This window comes from Dipodomys merriami, unplaced genomic scaffold (genome assembly GCF_024711535.1).
Source record: "Dipodomys merriami isolate MVZ:Mamm:240054 unplaced genomic scaffold, mDipMer1.0.p SCAF_127, whole genome shotgun sequence".
Lineage (NCBI taxonomy): Eukaryota > Metazoa > Chordata > Mammalia > Rodentia > Heteromyidae > Dipodomys > Dipodomys merriami.
Window position 1 is genome coordinate 1,693,888 of NW_027202571.1, and position 18,517 is coordinate 1,712,404.

An 18,517-nucleotide genomic window follows, 5' to 3' on the forward strand; every position below is an offset into this window, starting at 1 on the left:
AGATTTAGGGTTAGGCTGAGGGTGAGCTTGACGGTGAGGGGTAGGATTAGGGTTAGAGTGAGGGTAAAGTTTACAGTGAGTTTAGGGTGAGGGTTTGGGTTGGGGTTAGGTTTAAGGTGAGGGGTAGGGTTAGGGTGAGGGTTAGGATTAGGTTGAGGGTGAGGTTGAGGGTGAATGTTAGGGTTAGGGTTAGGGTTAGGTGAGGGTTAGGGTTAGGGTAAGGGTTAGCATTATGGTTAGGGTGAGGGTGAGGATTAGGGTGAGGTTAGGGTGAGCATTAGGGTTAGGGTTAGGATTAGGGTTAGGGTGAGGGATAGGTTGAGGATTAGGGTAAAGTTTAGGGTGGGGATTAGGGTTAGGGTTAGGGTTAGTGTTAGGATGAGGATTAGGGTTATGGTTAGTGTTATAGTGAGGGTTAGGCTGAGGGTTAGGGTTAGTGTTAAGGTGAGAGTTAGCTTACTGTGAGGGTTTGGGTTAGGGTTACAGTGATGGTGAGGTTTAGGGTTAGGGTGAGGGTTAGAGTGAATGTGAGGGTGAGGGTTAGCGTTAGGATTAGGGTGAGGGTAAGGGTTAGGGTGAGGGTAAGGATTAGTGTGAGGGTTAGGGTTATGGTGAGGGTTATGTTGAGTGTTAGGGTGACGGTGAGGGTTAGGGTGAGAGTGAGGATTAGGGTTAGGGTTAGGGTTATGGTGAGGGTTAGTGTGAGGATTAGGTTTAGTGTTAGGTTTAGGTTGAGAGTGAGGGTTAGGGATAGGGTAAGGGTAACGGTTAGTGTTAATTTGAGATATAGGGATAGGCTTAGGGTTAGGGTGAGGTTGATGGTGAGGTTAGGATTAGGGTAAGGGTTAGATTTAGGGTGAGGGTGAGGGTTAGGGTTAGGATTAGGGTGAGGGTAAGGGTTAGGGTGAGGGTTAGGGTTAGGTGAGGGTCAGGGTGAGGTGTAAGTTTAGGGTTAGTGTGAGGTTTAGGGTTAGTGTGAGGGTTATTGTTAGGCTTAGGGTTAGGTTGAGGATGAGTGTTAGAGTGAGGGTGAGGTTTAGGTTTTTAATTAGGGTATGGGCTAGCGTTAGGGTTAGGGTTAGGTTTAGGGTTAGGGTGAGGGTGAGGGTGAGGGGCAGGTTGAAGATTACGGTTAGGCTTAGGTGTAGGGTTAGTGTAGGGTTACGGTTAGGGTTAGGTTGAGGGTTAGGGTTAGGGTTAGATTTAGGTTGAGTGTTAGGGTGAGGGTTAGGGTGAGGGTTAGGCTTACGATTAGGGTGAGGGTTAAGTTGACTGTGAGGGTTAGGGTTAGGTTTAGGGTTAGGGTTCGGGGAAGTTTTAAGTTTAGGGTTAGGGTAGGGTGAGGGTTAGGTTGAGGATTAGTTTTAGGTTTAGGCTTAGGGTTAGGGTTAGTGTGAGGATTTGCATTGGGTTTAGGGTTAGGGTGATGGTAAGGTTTAGGGTGAGGTTTAGCATGAGGGTTACGGTTGGGGGCAGGGTTAGGGTAAGGTTTAGGGTGAGGATTTAGGTTAGTGTTAGGGTCAGGTTGAGGTTTAGGTATTGGGTTAGGGTTAGGCTGAGGGTGAGGCTGAGGGTTAGGTTTAGGTTAGGGTTAGAGTTAAGGTGAGCATGAGGATGAGAGATATGGTTAGGATTAGGGTAAGTTTTAGGGTTAGTCTGAGGGTGAGGGTAAGGGTGATGGTTAGGGTTAGGGTTAGGGTGATGCTTAGGGTTAGGGTTAGGGTTAGGATGAGGGTTAGGCTGAGGGGTAGTTTTAGGGTTAGGGTGAGGGTTAGGGTTAGTGTGAATGTTAGGGTTAGTGTTAGGTTGAGGGAAAGGGTTAGGGTGCGGGTTAGGTTGATGGAGAAGGTTAGGGTTAGCTTAAGGGGTAGTGTGAGGGTTACGGTTTGTTGAGGGTTAGGGTTAGGCTTACGGGTAGGATGAGGGTGAGGGGGAGGGGTATGATTAGTGTTAGGGTTAGAGTGAAGGTGACCGTGAGGTGAGAGATAGTGTTAGGATTAGGGTTAGTTTTAGGGTTAGTCTGAGGGTGAGGGTAAGGTTGATGCAGGGTTAGGTTTAGGGTGAGTGTTACGTTGCCTGTTAGGGTGAGGGTTAGGGTGATGGTGAGGGTTAGCGTTAGGGTTAGCGTTAGGGTGAGGTTTAAGTTTAGGATTATTGTAGGTTGAGGGTTACGGTTGGGGTTAGGGTTAGGGTGAGGGTTAGGGTTTGGATTTGGATTACTCTTAGGGTTAGGGTGAGATTTAGGTATTGGGTTAACTTTAGCATGAGGGTGAGGGTGAGGGGTAGAATTATGATTAGGGTTAGTGTTAGGGTGAGCTTGAGGGTGAGGAATAGGTTTAGGATTAAGGTTAGTATTAGGGTTAATCTGAGGGTGAGGGTAAGGGTGATGTTGAGGTTTAGGGTTAGGGTGAGGGTTAGGGTTTGTGTGAGAGTTAGGGTTAGGGTTAAGGTGAGGCAAAGGGTGAGGGTGAGGGTTAGGGTTAGGGTGAGTGTTAGGTTTAGGATTAGATTTATAGGTTAGGGTTAGGCTTAGGGTGAGGGTGAGGGTGAGGGTGAGGGTTAGGGTGAGGTTTATGGTTATGGCTAGGGTTAGGGTTAGGGTTAGTGTGATGTTTAGGGTGAGTGTGACGGTTAGGGTGAGGGTTAGTGTGAGGGTTAGGTTTTGTGTTAGGTATAGGGTGAGAGTGAGGATTAAGGATAGGGTTACGGTAACTGTTAGGGTGAAGGTGAGGTATAGGGGGAGGCTTAGTGTTAGGGTGAGGTTGATATTGAGGTTTTGGATCAGTGTTAGGGTTAGAGTTAGGGTGAGGATTAGGGTTAGGATTAGGGTGAGGGTAAGGTTTAGGGTGAGGGTTAGGTTAGGGTAACGGTGAGGGTTATGGTTAGGGTTAGGGTGATGGTGAGGGTTAGGGTGAGGGTGAGGGTTAGTGTTAGGTTTAGGGCTATGGAAAGGGCTAGGGAGAGGATGAGAGTTAGGGTTAGGTTTAGGGTGAGGGTTAGGGTGAGGGTAAGGGTTAGGGTTAGGGTTAGGGATAGGGTGAGGTTTAGGGTTAGGCTTAGGTTTAGGGTGAGGGTTAGGGTGAGTTTTAGGCTTAGGGTTAGGGTGAGGTTTAGGGTTAGTGTGAGGGTTAGGGTTAGGCTTAGTGTTAGGGTGAAGGTAAGGGTTAGGGTGAGGAAAAGGTTTAGGGTGAGGGTTAGGGTGAGGGTGAGTGTTAGAGTGAGGGTGAGTTTTAGGTTTATAAATAGGGTAAGGTTTAGAATTAGGGTTAGGGTGAGGGTTAGGATGAGGGTTAGGGTTAGGGTTAGGGTGAGGGTTAGGGTGAGGGGTAGGTTTAGGGTTAGGGTGAGAGTAATGTTTAGGGTGAGGATTACGGTGAGGTTGAGGGTTAGGGTTAGCGTTAGCGTAAGGTTTAGGGTTATGGTTTGAGTTAGGGTGAGGGTTATGTTTAGAGTTAGAGTTAGGCGAGGGTTAGTGTGAGGATTTGGGTTAAGGTTAGGGTTATGGTTATGGTGAGGCTGAGGGCTAGGGTTAGGATTAGGGTTTTGTTAGGGTTAGGTTGAGGGTGCGTGTGAGGCTGAGGGTTAGGGTTAGTGTTAGGGTTAGGGTTAGGGGGAGTGTTAGGTTGAGGATTAGTGTTAGGGTTAGAGTTAGGGATATGGTGAGGGTTAGGGTGAAGGTGAGGGTTAGGATGAGGCTGAGGGTTAGTGTTAGGGTTAGGGTTATGCTAAGGGCTAGGGTGAGGGTGAGAGTTAGGTTTCGGTTTAGGTGAGGGTTAGGGTGAATGTTAGGGTTAGGGTTAGGGATAGGGTGAGGATTAGGGTTAGGCTTAGGGTTAGGTTGAGGGGTAGGGTGAAGGGTAGGTTTAGGGTTAGGGTGAGGTTTAGGGTTAGTGTGAGTGTTAGGGTTAGGCTTAGGGTTAGGTTGAGGGTAAGGGTTAGGGTGAAGCTTAGGTTTTGTGTGAGCAATAGGGTTAGGGTTAGGGTTAGAGTGAAGAAAAAGTTTAAGGTGAGGGTTAGGCTGAGTGAGAGTGTTAGAGGGAAGGTGAGGTTGATTTATTTTTAGGGTAAGGGTTGGTATTAGGGTTGGGATGAGGGTTAGGGTGAGGGTTAGGGTGAGGATGAGGGTTAGGGTGAGGATGAGGGTTATGATTAGGGTTAGGGATAGGGTGAGGATTACGGTTAGGCTTAGGGTTAGGTTGAGGGGTAGGGTGAAGGGTAGGTTTAGGGTTAGGGTGAGGTTTAGGGTTAGTGTGAGTATTAGGGTTAGGCTTAGGGTTAGGGTGAGAGTAAGGGTTATTGTGACGCTTAGGGTTTGTGTGAGCAATAGGGTTAGGAATAGTGTTAGGGTGAGGAAAAGGGTTAGGATGAGGGTTAGGGTGAGTGAGACTGTTAGAGGGAGGGTGAGGTTCAGGTTTATTATTAAGGTAAGGGTTGGCATTAGGGTTAGGAGGAGGGTTAGGGTGAGGGTTAGGGTTAGGTTTAGGGTGAGGGTGAGGGTTAGAGTGAGGGGTAGGGTTAGGGTTAGTGTGAGGATTAGGGTTAGGGTGAGGATTAGGTTTAGTGTGAGAGTTGGGGTGAGGGTTAGGTTGGGGTTGAGCGTTAGGGTTAGCGTTAGCGTCAGGGTTAGGGTTAGGGTTTGAGTTAGGGTGAGGGTTAGGGTTAGGGTTATGGTTAGAGTTAGAGTTAAGGCGAGTGTTAGTGTGAGGATTAGGTTTAGGGTTAGGGTTAGGGTTAGGTTGAGGGTGAGGGTTATGGTTAGGGTGAGGATTAAGGTAGGGTGAAGGTTAGGGTTAGTATGAGGGTTAGGGTTAGGGTTAGGTTGAGGGTAGAAGTTAGGGTGAGGGTTAGGTTGATTGTGAGGATTAGGGTTAGTTTTAGGGTTAGGGTGAGCATTAGGGTTTGTGGGAGGTTAGGGTTAGACTTAGGTTGAGCAAAAGGGTGAGGATGAGGGTTAGGGTGAGGGTGAGGGTTAGGTTTAGGATTAGGGTTAGGGTTAGGCTTAGGCTTAGGGTGAAGGTGAGGGTGAGGTTGAGAGTTAGGGTGAGGGTTAGGTTTAGGGTTAGGGTGAGGGTTAGGGTTAGTGTGATTTTTAGGGTGAGGGTGAGGGTTAGGGTGAGTGTGAGGTTTCTGGTGAGGGTGAGGGCTACTGTGTAGGTGAGTGTTAGGATTAGTGTGAGAGTTAGCGTGATGGTGAGGGTTAGGGTGAAGGTGAGTGTTAGGGTGATTGTGAGGGTTAGGGCGATGGTGAGTGTTAGGGTGATGAGGGTTAGAGTGATGCTGAGGATTAGACTGAGGGTGAGGTTTTGGGTTATGGTTAGGATTAGTTTGAGAGCAAGAGTTAGGGTGATGGTTAGGGTTAGGGTGAGGGTTAGGGTGAGGGTGAGTTTTGGGGTGAGTGTTAGCGTGAGGGTTAGGGTTAGTGTTAGGGTTAGGTTGAGGGTAAGGGTTAGGGTGAGACTTAGGGTAAGGGTTAGTGTGAGGGTTACGTTTAGTGTTATATTTAGTGTGAGAGTGAGAGTTAGGGATAGGGTTAGGGTAACGTTTAGGGTTAAGGTGAGGTATAGGGATAGGCTTAGGGTTAGGGTGAGGTTGATGGTGAGGTTTAGGATTAGGTTTAGGGTTAGAGTTAGGGTGAGGGTGAGGGTTAGGTTTAGGATTAGGCTGAGGGTAAGGGTTAGGGTGAGGGTTAGGGTTACGGTGAAGGTGAGGGTGAGGGTTAGGGTGATGTTGAGGTTTAGGTTGAGGGTGAGGGTTAGGATTAAGGTTAGGATTATGATAAGGGCTAAGATGAGGGTGAGAGTTAGGTTTAGGTTTACGGTGAGTGTTAGGGTTAGGGTTAGTGTTAGGGGCAGGGTCATGTTAAAGGTGAGGTTTAGGGTGAGGGTGAGGGTTAGGGTAAGTGTGGGGGTTATGGTTAGCTTTAAGGTGAGGGTTAGGATTAGGATTATGGTGTTAGGGTGAGGGTTAGGGTTAGGGTTAGGTTTACTGTGAGCATTAGTGTTAGCGTTAGGGTTAGGGTGAAGGTATGGGTTAGGGTTACATTTAGGGTGAGTTTTAGGTTAGCTTTAGGATTAGGGTGAGGGTTACTGTGAGGGTTAGTTTTAGTGTTAGGGTTAGGGTCAGGGTGAGGGTTAGGGTTAGGGTTAGTTTAAGTATTAGGTTTAGTGTGAGGTTTAGGAATAGGCTTAGAGTGAGGGTGAGGGTGAGGGTTAGGATTAGGTTTAGGGTTAGAGTTCGGGTGAGAGTGAGGGTTACAGTTAGGATTAGTGTTAGGGTTAGCGTTAGGCTGGGGGTGAGGGTAAGTGTGATCATGCGGGTTAGGGTTAGGATGAGGGTTAGGGTTAGGGTTACTGTTAGGGTGAGGGTTAGGGTTAGTGTGAGGGTTAGGGTGAGGGTAAGGGTTAGGGTTTAGTGTTAGGGTGAGTGTTAGGGTGACGGTGAGGGTTAGGGTGAGGGGTAGGTTAAGGCCTAGTGTGAGGATGAGAGTTAGCGTTAGGTTTACGGTGAGGGTTAGGGTTATGGTGAGGGTTAGGCTTAGTGTTAGGTTGAGGGTCAGTGTGACGGTGTGGTTTAGGGTGAGGTTGAGGTTTAGGCTTATGGTTAGGGTGAGGGTTAGAGTTGGGGGTAGGTTTAGGTTAGGGTGAGGGTTAAGGTTAGTGAGAGGGTTAGGGCTAGGTTTAGGGTTAGGGTGACTGTAAGGTTTAGGGTGATGGCGAGGGTTAGGGTGAGGTTGAGGATTAGGGTTAGGGTTAACGTTAGGGTGAGTGGAATGTTTAAGGTTAGTTTTAGGGTTAGGGTGAGGTTTCGGTTAGGGTTAGGGTTAGGGTTAATGTGAGGTTTAGTGTTAGGGTTAAGGTTCTTGTTAGGTTGAGGTTATGGTTTATGGTGAGGTTTAAGGTCAGCGTGAGTGTTAGGGGTAGCGTTTGGGTTAGGGCGAGGTTTAAGATGAGGGTGAGGATGAGGGTTAGGGTTAGGCTGAGGGTTAGCGTTAGGGTTAGGGTTTGTGTTAGGGTTAGGGTGAAGTTTAGGGTTAGGGGTAGGTTTAGGGTTATTTTTAGGGTTAGAATTAGGGTAAGGTTGAGGGTGAGGGTGAGGTATAGTTTTAGGGTTAGGTTTAGGGTGAGGGTAAGGGTGAGGGTTAGGATTAGGTTTAGGTTTAGGGGTAGGATGAGGGTTCGGGTGAGGGTATGGGCTAGGTTTAGTGTGATATTTAGGGGTAGGGTGAATTTTAGGGTGAGTGTTAGGGTTCGGGTGAGGGTGCGGGTTAGGTTGTGGGTGAGGGTGAGGGTTAGGGTGAGGGTTAGGGTGACGGTGAGTATTAGGGTGATGGTGAGTGCTGGGGTTTGGTTTAGGATGAGGGTTAGGGTGAGGGTTATGGTTAGAGTTAGAGTTAGGGTGATGGTTAGTGTGAGGATTAGGGTTAGGTTTAGGGTTAGGTTGAGTGTGAGGGTGAGGGCTAGGTTTAGGATTAGGTTTAGGGCTAAGGTTAGGCTGAGGATCTGGGTGAGGTTGATGGTTAGGGTTAGGGTGAGGGTTAGGGTTAGGGTTAGGATTAAAGTTAGGTTGAGGATGAGGGTGAGTGTTAGGTTTAGGGTTAGGGTGAGGTGTAGGGTGAGGGTTAGGGTTATTGTTAGGGTTAGGGTTAGGAGGAGGGTTAGGATGAGGATTAGGTTTAGGGTTAGTATTAGGGATAGGTTACGGGTTAGGGTGAGCGTGAGATTTAGGTTTAGGGTGAGGATTAGTGTAGCTTGAGGGTTAAGGTGAGGTTTAGGTTTAGGGTTAGTGCTAGGATGAGGGTTAGGCTGAGGGGTAGGTTTAGGGTTAGGGTGAGGGTTAGGGTTAATGTGAGGGTGGGGGTTAGGGTTAGGCTGTGGGTAGGGGTTAGGGTGAGGGTTTGGTTGTGGGTGAGTGTTAGGGTTAGGTTTACGGTTAGGGTGAGGAAAGGGTGAGGATGAGGTTTAGGGTGAGGGTGAGGTTTAAGGTGAGGGTGAGGGTTAGGTTTAGGATTAGGGTTAGGATTAGGCTTAGGCTAAGGGTGCAGGTGAGGGTGCAGGTGAGGGTTAGTGTGAGGGTTAGCTTTAGGGTTAGGGTGAGGGTTACGGTTAGTGTGATGTTTAGGGTGAGGGTGAGGGTTAGGGTGCTTGTGAGGGTTCTGGAGAGGGTGAGGGATACTGTGTGGGTGGGAGTTAGGATTAGTGTGAGACTTAGGCTCACCGTGAGGGTTAGGGTGAGGGTGAGGTTTAGGGTTTTGTTTAGCGTTAGGGTGATTGGTAGGGTTAGGGTTAGGTTTAGTTTGAGGATTAGAGTTAGGGTTAGGCTTAGAATTTGGTTGAGGGTAAGGGTTATGGTGTGGTTTAGGGTGGGGGTGAGAGTTAGGGTTAACGTTGGGGTTAGGTTGAGGGTTAAGATGAGGGTGAGGGTGATGGTTAGGCTTAGTGTGATGTTTAGGGTGAGCTTGGGTGTTAGGGTGAGTGTGACGGTTCTGATGAGGGTGAGGGTTAGGGTGTGGGTGAGGGTTAGGGTGACAGTGAGTGTTATGGTGATGGAGAGGTTTAGGGTGATGGTGAGTGTTAGGGTGAGGTTGAGGTTTTGGGTTATGATTAGGGTTAGTGTTAGGGTGAGTGTAAGGGTTAGGGTGATGGTTTGGTTTAGGGTGAGGTTGAGGGTGAGGGTGAGGGTTGGGGATAGTGTTAGCGTGAGGGTTAGGGTTAGGGTTAGGTTGACAGTGAGGGTTATGTTTTGACTTAGCGTGAGGGTGAGGGTAAGGGTGAGGGCTAGGGTAAGAATTAGGGGTAGAATTAGTTTTAGCCTGAGGGTGAGGTTTCGGGTAAGCGTCTGGGATATGGTTAGCTTTAGGGTGAGGGTTAGTGTTTGGGCTGGGGTTAGGGTGAGTTTGCAGGATAGGGTTAGGTTTAGTGTGATCATTAGGGTTAGGGTGAAGGTATGGGTTAGGATGAGGTTTAGTGTGAGGTTTAGGTTAGCGTTAGGGTTAGGGTGAGGGTTAGTGTGAGGGTTAGTTTCAGTGTTAGCTTTAGGGTCAGAGTGAGGATTAGGATTAGGTTTAAGGTAAGGGTTAGGGTTAGGGTGTGGTTTGGGGATAGGCTTAGGGTTAGGGTGAGGGTGAGGGTGAGGGTTAAGATTAGGGTTAGTGTTAGAGTTCGGGTGAGAGTTAGGGTCAGGGTTAGTGTGAGGGTTAGTGTTAGGGTGAGGATTAGGGTTAGGATGAGGGTTACGGTGAGGGGAAGGGTTAGGTTTATGGTGGGCATTAGGGTTAGGGTGAGGCTTAGGGTGAGTGTTAGGGTTAGGATTAGGGTTAAGATAAGCGTGAGGGTTAGGTTTAGTGTGATATTTAGGGTGAGGGTGAGGGTTAGGGTGACTGTGAGTGTTCAGGTGAGGGTGAGGATTAGGGTGTGGGGAGGGTTAGGGTTAGGGTGAGGGTTAGGGTGAGGGTTAGGTTGAGGGTTAGGGTTAGGGTTAGGGTTAGGGTTAGTGTGAGGGTAAGGGTTAGGGTGAGGTTTAAGGTGAGGGTTAGGGTTAGGTTTAGGATTAGGGTTATGGTGAGGGGAAAGGAGGATTATGGTGAGAGTTAGGATTAGGGTGAAGCTTAGGGTGAGGATTAGGTTTAGGTTTAGTGTTAAGATGAGGGTGAGGGTTAGGGTTAGTGTGATATTTAGGGTGAAATTGAGGGTTAGGGTGATTGTGAGTGTTCAGGTGAAGGTGACAGTTAGGGTGTGGGTGAGGGTTAGGGTTAGGTTGAGGGTTAGGGTGTTGGTGAGGGTTAGGCTTAGGGTGAGGGTTAGGGTTGGGTTAGCGTTAGGGTGAGTGGTATGGTTAGGGTTAGGGTAAGGGTGAGGGTTAGGATGAAGTGGAGGGTTAGGTTTAGGGTTAGGGTTAGTGTGAGGTTTAGGGTTAGGGTTAGGGTTAGAGATAGTTGAGGTTAAGGATTTTGGTGAAGTTTAGGTTGAGTGTGAGGGTTAGGGTTAGCATTGGGTTTAGGGTGAGGTTTAAGTTGAGTGTGAAGACGAGGGTTAGGTTTAGGCTGAGGGTTAGGGTTAGGGCTAGCGTTAGTGTTAGGTTTAGGGTGAAGGTTAGGGTTAGGGTTAGGGTTTGGGTTATTGTTAGGGTTAGAGTTAGGGTAAAGTTGAGGAAGAGGGTTAGGTTTAGATTTAGGGTTAGGTTTAGGGTGAGGGTGAGGGTGAGGGTTAGCGTTAGGTTTTGGTTTAGGCTGAGGGTGAGGGTAAGGGTAAGGGTTAGGGTTAGTGTGATATTTAGGGTAGGGTGACGGTTAGGGTGAGTGTGAGGGTTAAGGTGAGAGTGCGGGTTAGGTTGTTGTTGAGGGTTAGGGTGACGGTGAGTGTTAGGGTGATGGTGAGGGCCAGGGTTAGGATTAAGTTTAGGGTTAGGGTTAGGCTGAGGGTGCAGTTGAATGTGAGGGTTAGGTTTAGGGTGAGGGTGAGGTTTAAAGTAAGTATTTGGGTTAGGGTGAGAGTAAGGGTTAAGGTGAAGGTTAAGGTAAGGTTGAGGGTTATGGTCAGTTTTAGCTTGATTGTTTTGATGAGGGTTACGCTTAGTGGTAGGGTTGGGGTTAGGGTGGGGGTTAGGGTTATTGTGTGGGTTAGGGTAAGGGTTAGGATGAGGGTTAGGCTGCGGGGTAAGTTGGGGTTAGGGTGAGGGTTAGGGTTAGTGTGTGGGTTAAGGTTAGGGTTAGGGTTAGGGTTAGGGTTAGGATTAGGATTAGGCTTAAGTTTAGGCTGTGGGTTAGGGTTAGGGTGAGGGTTATAGTGTGGGTGAGGGTTAGTGTTAGGGTGAGGGTTAGGGTTAGAGTGAGGGTTAGGGTTAGGGTTAGTGTTAGTGTGAGGGATAGAGATAGCATGAGGGTTAGGGTTAGGGCTAGTGCTAGGGTGAGGATTAGGTTTAGAGGTAGGGTTAGTGTGAGGGTTTGGCTGAGGGGTAGCATTAGGTTTAGGGTAAGGGTGAGGGTGAGGGTTAGGTTTAGGATTAGGGTTATGGTTAGTGTTAGGCTAAGGGTGAGGGTGAGAGTGAGGGTTAGGGTGAGGGTAAGGGTTAGGTTTAGGGTGAAGGTTAGGGTTAGTGTGAAGTTTACGGTGAGGGTGAGTGTTAGGGTGAGCGTGAGGGTTCAGGTGAGGTTGAGGTTTAGGTTGTGGGTGAGGGTTAGGGTTAGGGTAAGGGTTAGGTTTATGATTTTGTTTAGAATGAGGGTGAGGGTTAGGGTTTGGGTTACGCTTACAGTTAAGCTGAAGGTAAGGGTGAAGCCAGGGTTAGGATTAGGGTTAGGGTTAGGGTTAGACGGAGCGTGAGGGTGATTGTGACAGTGAGGGTGAGTATTAGGTTTAGGATTAGTGTTAGGGTGAGGGTTAGGCTTAGGGTGAGAGTGAGGTTGAGGTTGAGGTTTAGGCTGAGGGTTAGGGTTAGGGTTATTGTGAGGGTTAGGGATACTGTGATGTTTAGTGTGAGGGTGAGCGTTAGGGTGAGGGTGAGGCTAAGGTTTAGGGTGAGAATGAGGGTTTGGGTGAGGGTCAGGGTTAGGTTTTGGGTGAGGGTTAGATTTAGGGTGATGGTTAGTGTGACCGTGAGGGTTAGGGTTAGGGTTAGCTTTAGGGTGAGAGTTAGGCTTAGGGTTAGGGTTAGGGTGATTGGTTAGGTTTCAGGTTCGGGTTCGGGTTAATGTTAGGGTTAGTGTGTGGATTAGGTTGAGGTTAAGGGTTAGGGTGCGGTTTAGGGTGAGGGTTAGGTTTAGCGTTACGGTTAGATTGTGGGTTAGGGTGAGGATTAACATTAGTGTTAGGGTTAGGGTGAGGGTGACGGTTAGGTTGAGTTTTACGGTTAGGGTTAGGGTTAGGGTTAGCATGAGGGTGAGGGTTAGGCTGAGGGTGAGGGTTAAGTTTAGGGTTAGGATTAGGGTGAGGTTGAGAGTGAGGGGTAGGTTTAGCGTAACAGTTAGGGTGAAGGTGAGGGAGAGCATTAGGTTTAGGATTAGGATTAGGGTAAGGCTTAGGTTGAGGGTGAGAGTGAGGGTGAGCCTGAGGGATAGGGTTAGGGTTAGTGTTAAGGTGCATGTTAGGTTTAGGGTTAGGGTGAGGGCAATTTTGATAGTTAGGGTTAGAATGAGTTTTAGGGTAAGGTTTAGGGTGAGTGTTAGGTTTAGAGTGAGGGTTGGGTTTAGGATAAGGGTGAGGATTAGGGTTACTGTTTGGGTTAGGGTAAGGTTTAGTGTGAGGGTGAGGGTTAGATTTAGGATTAGAGATAGTTTTAGTGTTAGGGTGAGGGTGAGGGTGAGGGTGAGGTTTAGGGTGAGTGTTAGAGTTAGGGTTAGGGTGAGGGTTTGGGTTAGTGTGATGTTTAGGGTGAGGGTGTGGGTTAGGGTGAGTATGAGGGTTCGAGTGAGTGTTCGGGTGAGGGTGAAGGTTCGTGTTAGGGTTAGGGTGAGTGTTAGGGTTAGGGTGAGGGTTAGAGTGAGGGTGAGCGTTCGGGTGAGGGTTAGGGTTAGGGTTAGGGTGAGGGTGAGGGTTAGTGTGAGGGCTAGGGTTAGGCTTAGGCTTAGGTTGAGGGTATGGGTTAGGGTCAGGGTTAGGCTGAGGGTGAGGTTAAGGTTGAGGGTGAGGGTTAGGTTTAAGGTGAGGGTGAGGGATAGTGTTAGGGTTGGGATAGGGTTAGGGTGAGGGTTAAGTTTAGGGTTAGTGTTAGCCTGTGGGTTAAGCTTAGGGGTAGGGATAGGGTTAGGGTGAGGTTAGGGTTAGTGTGAGGGTTAGGATGCGGGTGAGGGTTAGGTTTATGATTAGGGTGAGGGTTAGGGTTAGTGTGATCGTTAAGGTGAGGGTGAGGATTAGGGTGAGGGTGAAGGTGAGGGTTAGGATGAGGATGAGAGAGATTAAGTGTTAGTTTGAGGGTTAGGGTTAGTGTGAGGATTAAGGTAGGTGTTAGGGTTAGGATGAAGGTAAGGTTTAGGGTGGGGCTTGGGGTGAGGGTGAGATTTAGGGTTAGGTTTAGATGGTGGGTTAGGTTGAGGGTTAGGGTTAGGGTGAGGGTAAGGGTTATGGTGAGGGTTGGAGTGAGGGTTAGGGTTAGGGTAAGGGTTAGGGTTAGTGTGAGAGGTAGGTTGTGGGTTAGGTGAGGGTTAGGTTTTTGGTGAGGGTTAGTATTAGTGTGAGGGTTAGGGTTAGGGTGAGGGTTAGGGTGACTGTGAGGGTTAGGGTGTGGGTGAGGTTTAGGGTTAGGTTTAGGGTGAGGATGAGGGTTAAGTTAAGGGTGAGTGTTAGGGTGAGGGTTAGGGTGAGGGCTACTGTGAGGATTAGAGTTAGGGTGAGGTTTAGGGCTTGGGTTAGGTTGACGGTGACAGTGAGGGTTAGAGTGAGGATAAGGGATAAGTTTAGGGTTAGGGATAGTGTGAGGATTAGGGTTAGGTTTAGGGTTAGGCTGAGGGTTAGGGTGTGGGATAGGGTTAGGGTAGGGTGAGAGTTAGGGTTAGTGTGAGGGTTAGGGTTAGGTTTAGTTTTAGGGTGAGGGTAAGGCTTAGGGTGAGGTTTAGGTTTTGTGTGAGCATTAGGGTTAGGGTTTGGGTTAGGGTGAGGGAAAGGGTTAGGGTGAGGGTTAGGGTTATTGTTCGGGTTAGTGTTAGGGTGAGTGTGAGGGAGAGGGTAAGGGTGAGGGTTTGTTTTAGTGTTAGGTTTAGGGTGAGGGTGAAGGTGACGGTTAGGGTTAGGTTTAGTTTTAGGCTGAGTGTGAGTGTGAGGGTGAGGGTGAGGGTTAGCCTTAGTGTGATGTTTAGGGTGAGGTTGAGGTTTTGGGTGAGAGTGAGGGTTCTGGTAATGGTGAGGATAAGGTTGATGGTGAGGGTTAGGGTTAGGGTGAGGGTTAGGGTTAGAGTTATGGTGAGAGTAAGGGTTAGGGTGAGGGTTAAGGTGAGGCTGAGGGTTAGGGTTAGCGTTAGCATGAGTATTAGGGTTAGGGTGACTGTTAGCGTTAGGTTTAGGTTGAGGGTGAGTGTTAGGGTTAGGTTTAGGGTTAGAGTTAGGGTGAGGGTGAGGGTGCGGGCAAGGTTTAGGATTAGGTTTAGAGTTAGGTTTAGGCTGAGAGTGAGAGTGAGAGTGAGTGTTACGGTTAGCTTTAGGTTGAGTTTTAGGGTTTGGGTTACAGTTAGGGTGAGGGTTAGCGTGCGGGATAGGGTTAGTGTTAGGTTGAGAGTTAGCGAAAGTGTGAGGATTAGGGTTAGGTTTAGGTTTAGGGTGAGGGTAAGGCTTAGGGTGAGGGTTAGGGTTTGTGTGAGCATTAGGGTTATTGTTAGGGTTAGGGTGAGGGAAAGGGTTAGGGTGAGGGTTAGGGTTATTGTTAGGGTTAGTGTTAGGGTGAGTGTGAGGGAGAGAGTAAGGGTGAGGGATTGTTTTAGTGTTAGGTTTAGGGTGTGGGTGAGGGTGATGCTTAGGGTTTGGCTTAGTTTTAGGCTGAGGGTGAGGTTGAGGATGAGGGTGAGGGTTAGTGTTAGTGTGATGTTTAGGGTGAGGTTGAGGTTTTGGGTGAGAGTGAGGGTTCTGGTAATGGTGAGGGTTAGGTTGAAGGTGAGGGTTAGGGTTAGGGTGAGGGTTAGGGTTATGGTTAGGGTTAGGGTTATGGTGAGAGTAAGGGTTAGGGTGAGGGTTAAAGTGAAGGTGAGTTTTAGGGTTAGCATTAGCATGAGGGTTAGGGTTATGGTGAATGTTAGGGTTAGGTTTAGTTTGAGGGTGAGGGTTAGTGTTAGGTTTAGGGTTAGAGTCAGGGTGAGGATGAGGGTGAGGGCAAGGGTTAGGATTAGGTTTAGGGTTAGGGTTAGGCTGACGGTGAGAGTGAGATTGAGTGTTACGGTTAGATTTAGGGGGAAGTTTAGGGTTAGGGTTACGTTTAGGTTGAGTGTTAGGGTGAGATTTATGAGTAGGGTTAGGGTTAGGTTTAGGGTTATTGTGAGGATTAGGGTTAGGGTTAGGGTGAGGGTTAGGGTTAGGGTGAGTTTTGGAGATAGGGTTATGTTTAGGGTGAGGTTGATAGTGATGGTTAGGATTAGGGTTAGTGTTAGAGTTAGGGTGAGGGTGAGGGTAAGGGTTAGGGTTAGGGTTAGGGTTAGTGTGAGGGTTAGGGTTAGGGATAGGTTGAGGGTAAGGATTAGGGTGAGGTTAGGGTGAGGGTTAGGGTGACGATGAGGGTGAGGGTTAGGTTTAGTGTTAGGGTGAAGGCTAGGGTGAGGATGAGAATTAGGAATAGGGTTATGGTGAGGGTTAGGGCGAAGGTGAGGGTTTGGGTTAGGTTTAGGGTGAAGGTTAGGCTGACGGTGAGGGTTAGGGTGAGGGTGAGTGTTAGGGTTAGGGATAGGGTGAGGAATCGGTTTAGGGTTAGGGTTAGGGTTAGGGTGATGGATAGGGTTAGGGTTAGGTTGAGGGTTAGGTTTAGTGTGACGGTTAAGATTAGGGTGAGTTTTAGGGTGAGGGTAAGAGATAGGGTGAGGGTTAGTGTTTGTGTCAGCGTTAGGTTTAAGGTGAGGAAAAGGGTTAGGGTGAGGGTTAGGGTAAAGGTGAGGGTTAGGGTGAGGGGGAGTGTTAGGTTTAAGTTTAGGCTAAGTGTTAGCTTTAGGATTAGGGTGAGGATTAGGGTTAGGGTACAGGTGAGGGTTAGATTGAGGGTGAGGTTTAGGCTTAGTGTTAGGTGAGGGTTAGGGTTAGGTTTAAGGTTAGTGTTATGATTAGGGTCAGGTTGAGTGTTGTTAGGCTGAACATTAGTATTAGGGTTAGGTTTAGGGTGAGGGTGAGGATGAGTGTTAGAGTTAGGGTTAGACTTATGGTGAGGGTGAGGGATACGTTTAGGTTTAGGGTTAGGGTGAGGCTGAGAATGAAGGTGAGGGTGAGGGTGAAGGTTAGGGTTAGGGTGAGGTTTAGGGTTAGGTTTAGGTTAGTGTGAGGTTTAGAGATAGTGTTAGGGTTAGGGTTAGGTTGAAGGTAAGGGTTAGGTTGAGGGTTAGGGTGAGGATGAGGGTTAGAGTTAGGGTTAGGGTTATGTTGAGGGTTAGAGTGAGGGTTATGGTTAGGTTTAGTGTTAGAATGAGGATTAGGTGAGGGGTAGGGCTAGGTTGGGGTTGAGTTTTAGGGTTAGGGTTAGGGTGAGGGTTAGGGTTAGGGTAATGGTGATGGTGAGGGTTAGGTTTAGGGTCAAGGTTAGGGTGAGGATGAGAGAGAGCGTTAGGTTTAGTATTTAGTTTAGGGTTAGTGTTAGGCTTAGTGTCAGGGTGAGGGTGAGGATTAGGTTTAGGCTTAGGGTTAGGGTTAGGGTTAGGGTTAGGGTAATGTTTAGGGTGACAGTGAGGGTTAGGATGAGGGTGAGTGTTAGGGTGAGGGTGAGGGTGAGGGTTAGGGTTTGGGTGAGGGTTAGGGTTAGGGTGAGGTTTTGGGTGAAGTTTAGGGTTACAGTTAGATTTAGGGTGAGGTTTAGGTTGGGGTTTAATGTTAGGGTTAGTGTTAAGATTAGGGTAAGTGTTAGGTTTAGGGTTAGGGTGAGGTTTAGGGTTAGGGTTAGGGTTAGGGTGATGTTTAGGGTGAGGGTGAGTGTGAGGGTGAGTTTTAGTGTGAGGGTGAGGGTTAGGATTTGGGTGAGGGGTAGGGTTAGTGCGTGGGTTTCGGGATGAGTGACTGTTAGGGTTAGTTTTAGGGTTAGGGTTAGGGTTAGCGTTAGGGTTAGGGTTAGGGTTAAGTTTTGGGTTAGGGTTATGTTTAAGATGAGTGTTAGTGTTAGGGTTAGGGTGAAGGTAGAGTGATTGTTAGGGTTAGTGTTAGGGTTAGGGTTAGGATGAGGGTTATGGTGAGGATTAGGATTAGGGTTTGCATTAGGGTTAGCAAGAGGGTTAGCGTGAGGTTGAGGGTTAGGGTTAGGGTGAGGGTTACAGTTAGTGTTAGGTTTAGGGTTAGGGTGAGGGTCTGCGTTAGGGTTAGTGTTAGGGTGAGGGTTAGGGTTAGGGTTAGTGTTAGGGTGAGGGTGAGGGAGAGGGTTAGGTTTAGGATTACGTTTAGGGTGAGGGTGACAGAAAGCGTTAGGTTTAGGATTAGGGTTAGTGTTAGGCTTAGGGTGAGGGTGAGGGTGGGTGTGAGGTTTAGGGAAAGGGTGGGTGTTAGGTTTAGGGTTAGGGTTAGGGTGATTGTTAGGGTGAGGGTGAGGGTTAGGGTGAGGCTGAGGGTTAGGGTGAGGGTGAGGGTTAGGGTGTGGGTGAGGGGTAGGTTTCGGGTGAGGGTTTGGGTGACAGTGAATGTTAGGGTGAGTTTGAAGGTTAAGGTTAGGTTTAGTGTTAGTGTGAAGGTTAGGGTTAGGGTTAGGTTTAGGGTGAAGGTTAGGTTGAGGTTTACATTTAGCGTTAGTGTGATGATTAGGGTTAGGTTTAGGTTTAGGGTTAGGTGAGGGTATGGGGTAGGGTGAGGTGGAGGATGAGGGGGAAGTTTAGGGTTAGCTTTAGCGTTAGGGTCAGGTTTGGTTTAGAGTTAAGTTTAAGGTAAGGGTTACGGTTAGAGTTGGGGTTAGAGTTAGGGTGAGGGTGAGGGTGAGGTTTAGGTTTAGGTTTAGTTTGAGGGTTAGCCTGAGGGTGATGTTTAGGATGAGCGTGTGCGTTCGGGTGAGGTTTATGGTTAGGATGTGGGTGAGGCTTACAGTTAGGTTGAGGGTTAGGGTGACGGTGAGGGTTAGGGTGAGGGTGAGGTTTAGGGTGAGGGTTAAGGTGAGGGTTATGGTTAGGTTTAGGGTTAAGGTTAGGGTTAGGGTGACAGTAAGGGTTAAGGTGAGGTTTAGGTTGAGGGTTAGAGTTAGGGTGAGTTTTAGGTTTAGGGTTAGGGTTAGTGTTAGGTTGAGGGTTAGGGTTAGTGTTAGGATGAGGGTTAGGGTGAGGGTTAAGGATAGGCTTAGGGTGAGGGTTAGGGGTAGTGTGAGATTTAACGTTAGGGTTAGAGTTATGTTGAGGTTAAGGATTAGGTTGAGGTTTAGGGTGAGCATGATGGTCAGGGTTAGGGTTAGGGTGACGTTGAGTGTTAGTGTTAGAGTTAGGATGAGGGTTTGGTTTAGGATCAGGGTTAGGGTTAGTGTTAGGTTGAGGGTGAGGGTTAGGGTTTGGGTTAGATTTAGTGTTATGGTTAGTGTGAGGGTGAGGGAGAGCATTAGGTTTAGGATTAGGTTTAGGGTTAGTTTTAGGCTTAGGGTGAGTGTGAGGGTTAGGGTTAGGCTGAGGGTTAGCGTGAGGGTTAGCGTGAGGATGAGGGTGAGAGTGAGGGAGTGGGTGAGGTGTAAGCTTAGGGTGAGGCTTTCGGTGACAGTGAGGGTTAGGGTGAGTTTGAGGGTTAGGGTTAGGGTTAGTGTTAGGTTGAAGGTTAGGGTTAGGTTTAGGTTTAGGGTTAGGATGAGGGTTATGGTGAGGATTAGGGTTAGGGTTTTCATTAGGGTTAACGTGAGGGTTATGGTGAGTGTGAAGGTTAGGTTTATGGTTAGGGTTAGAGTTAGAGTGAGA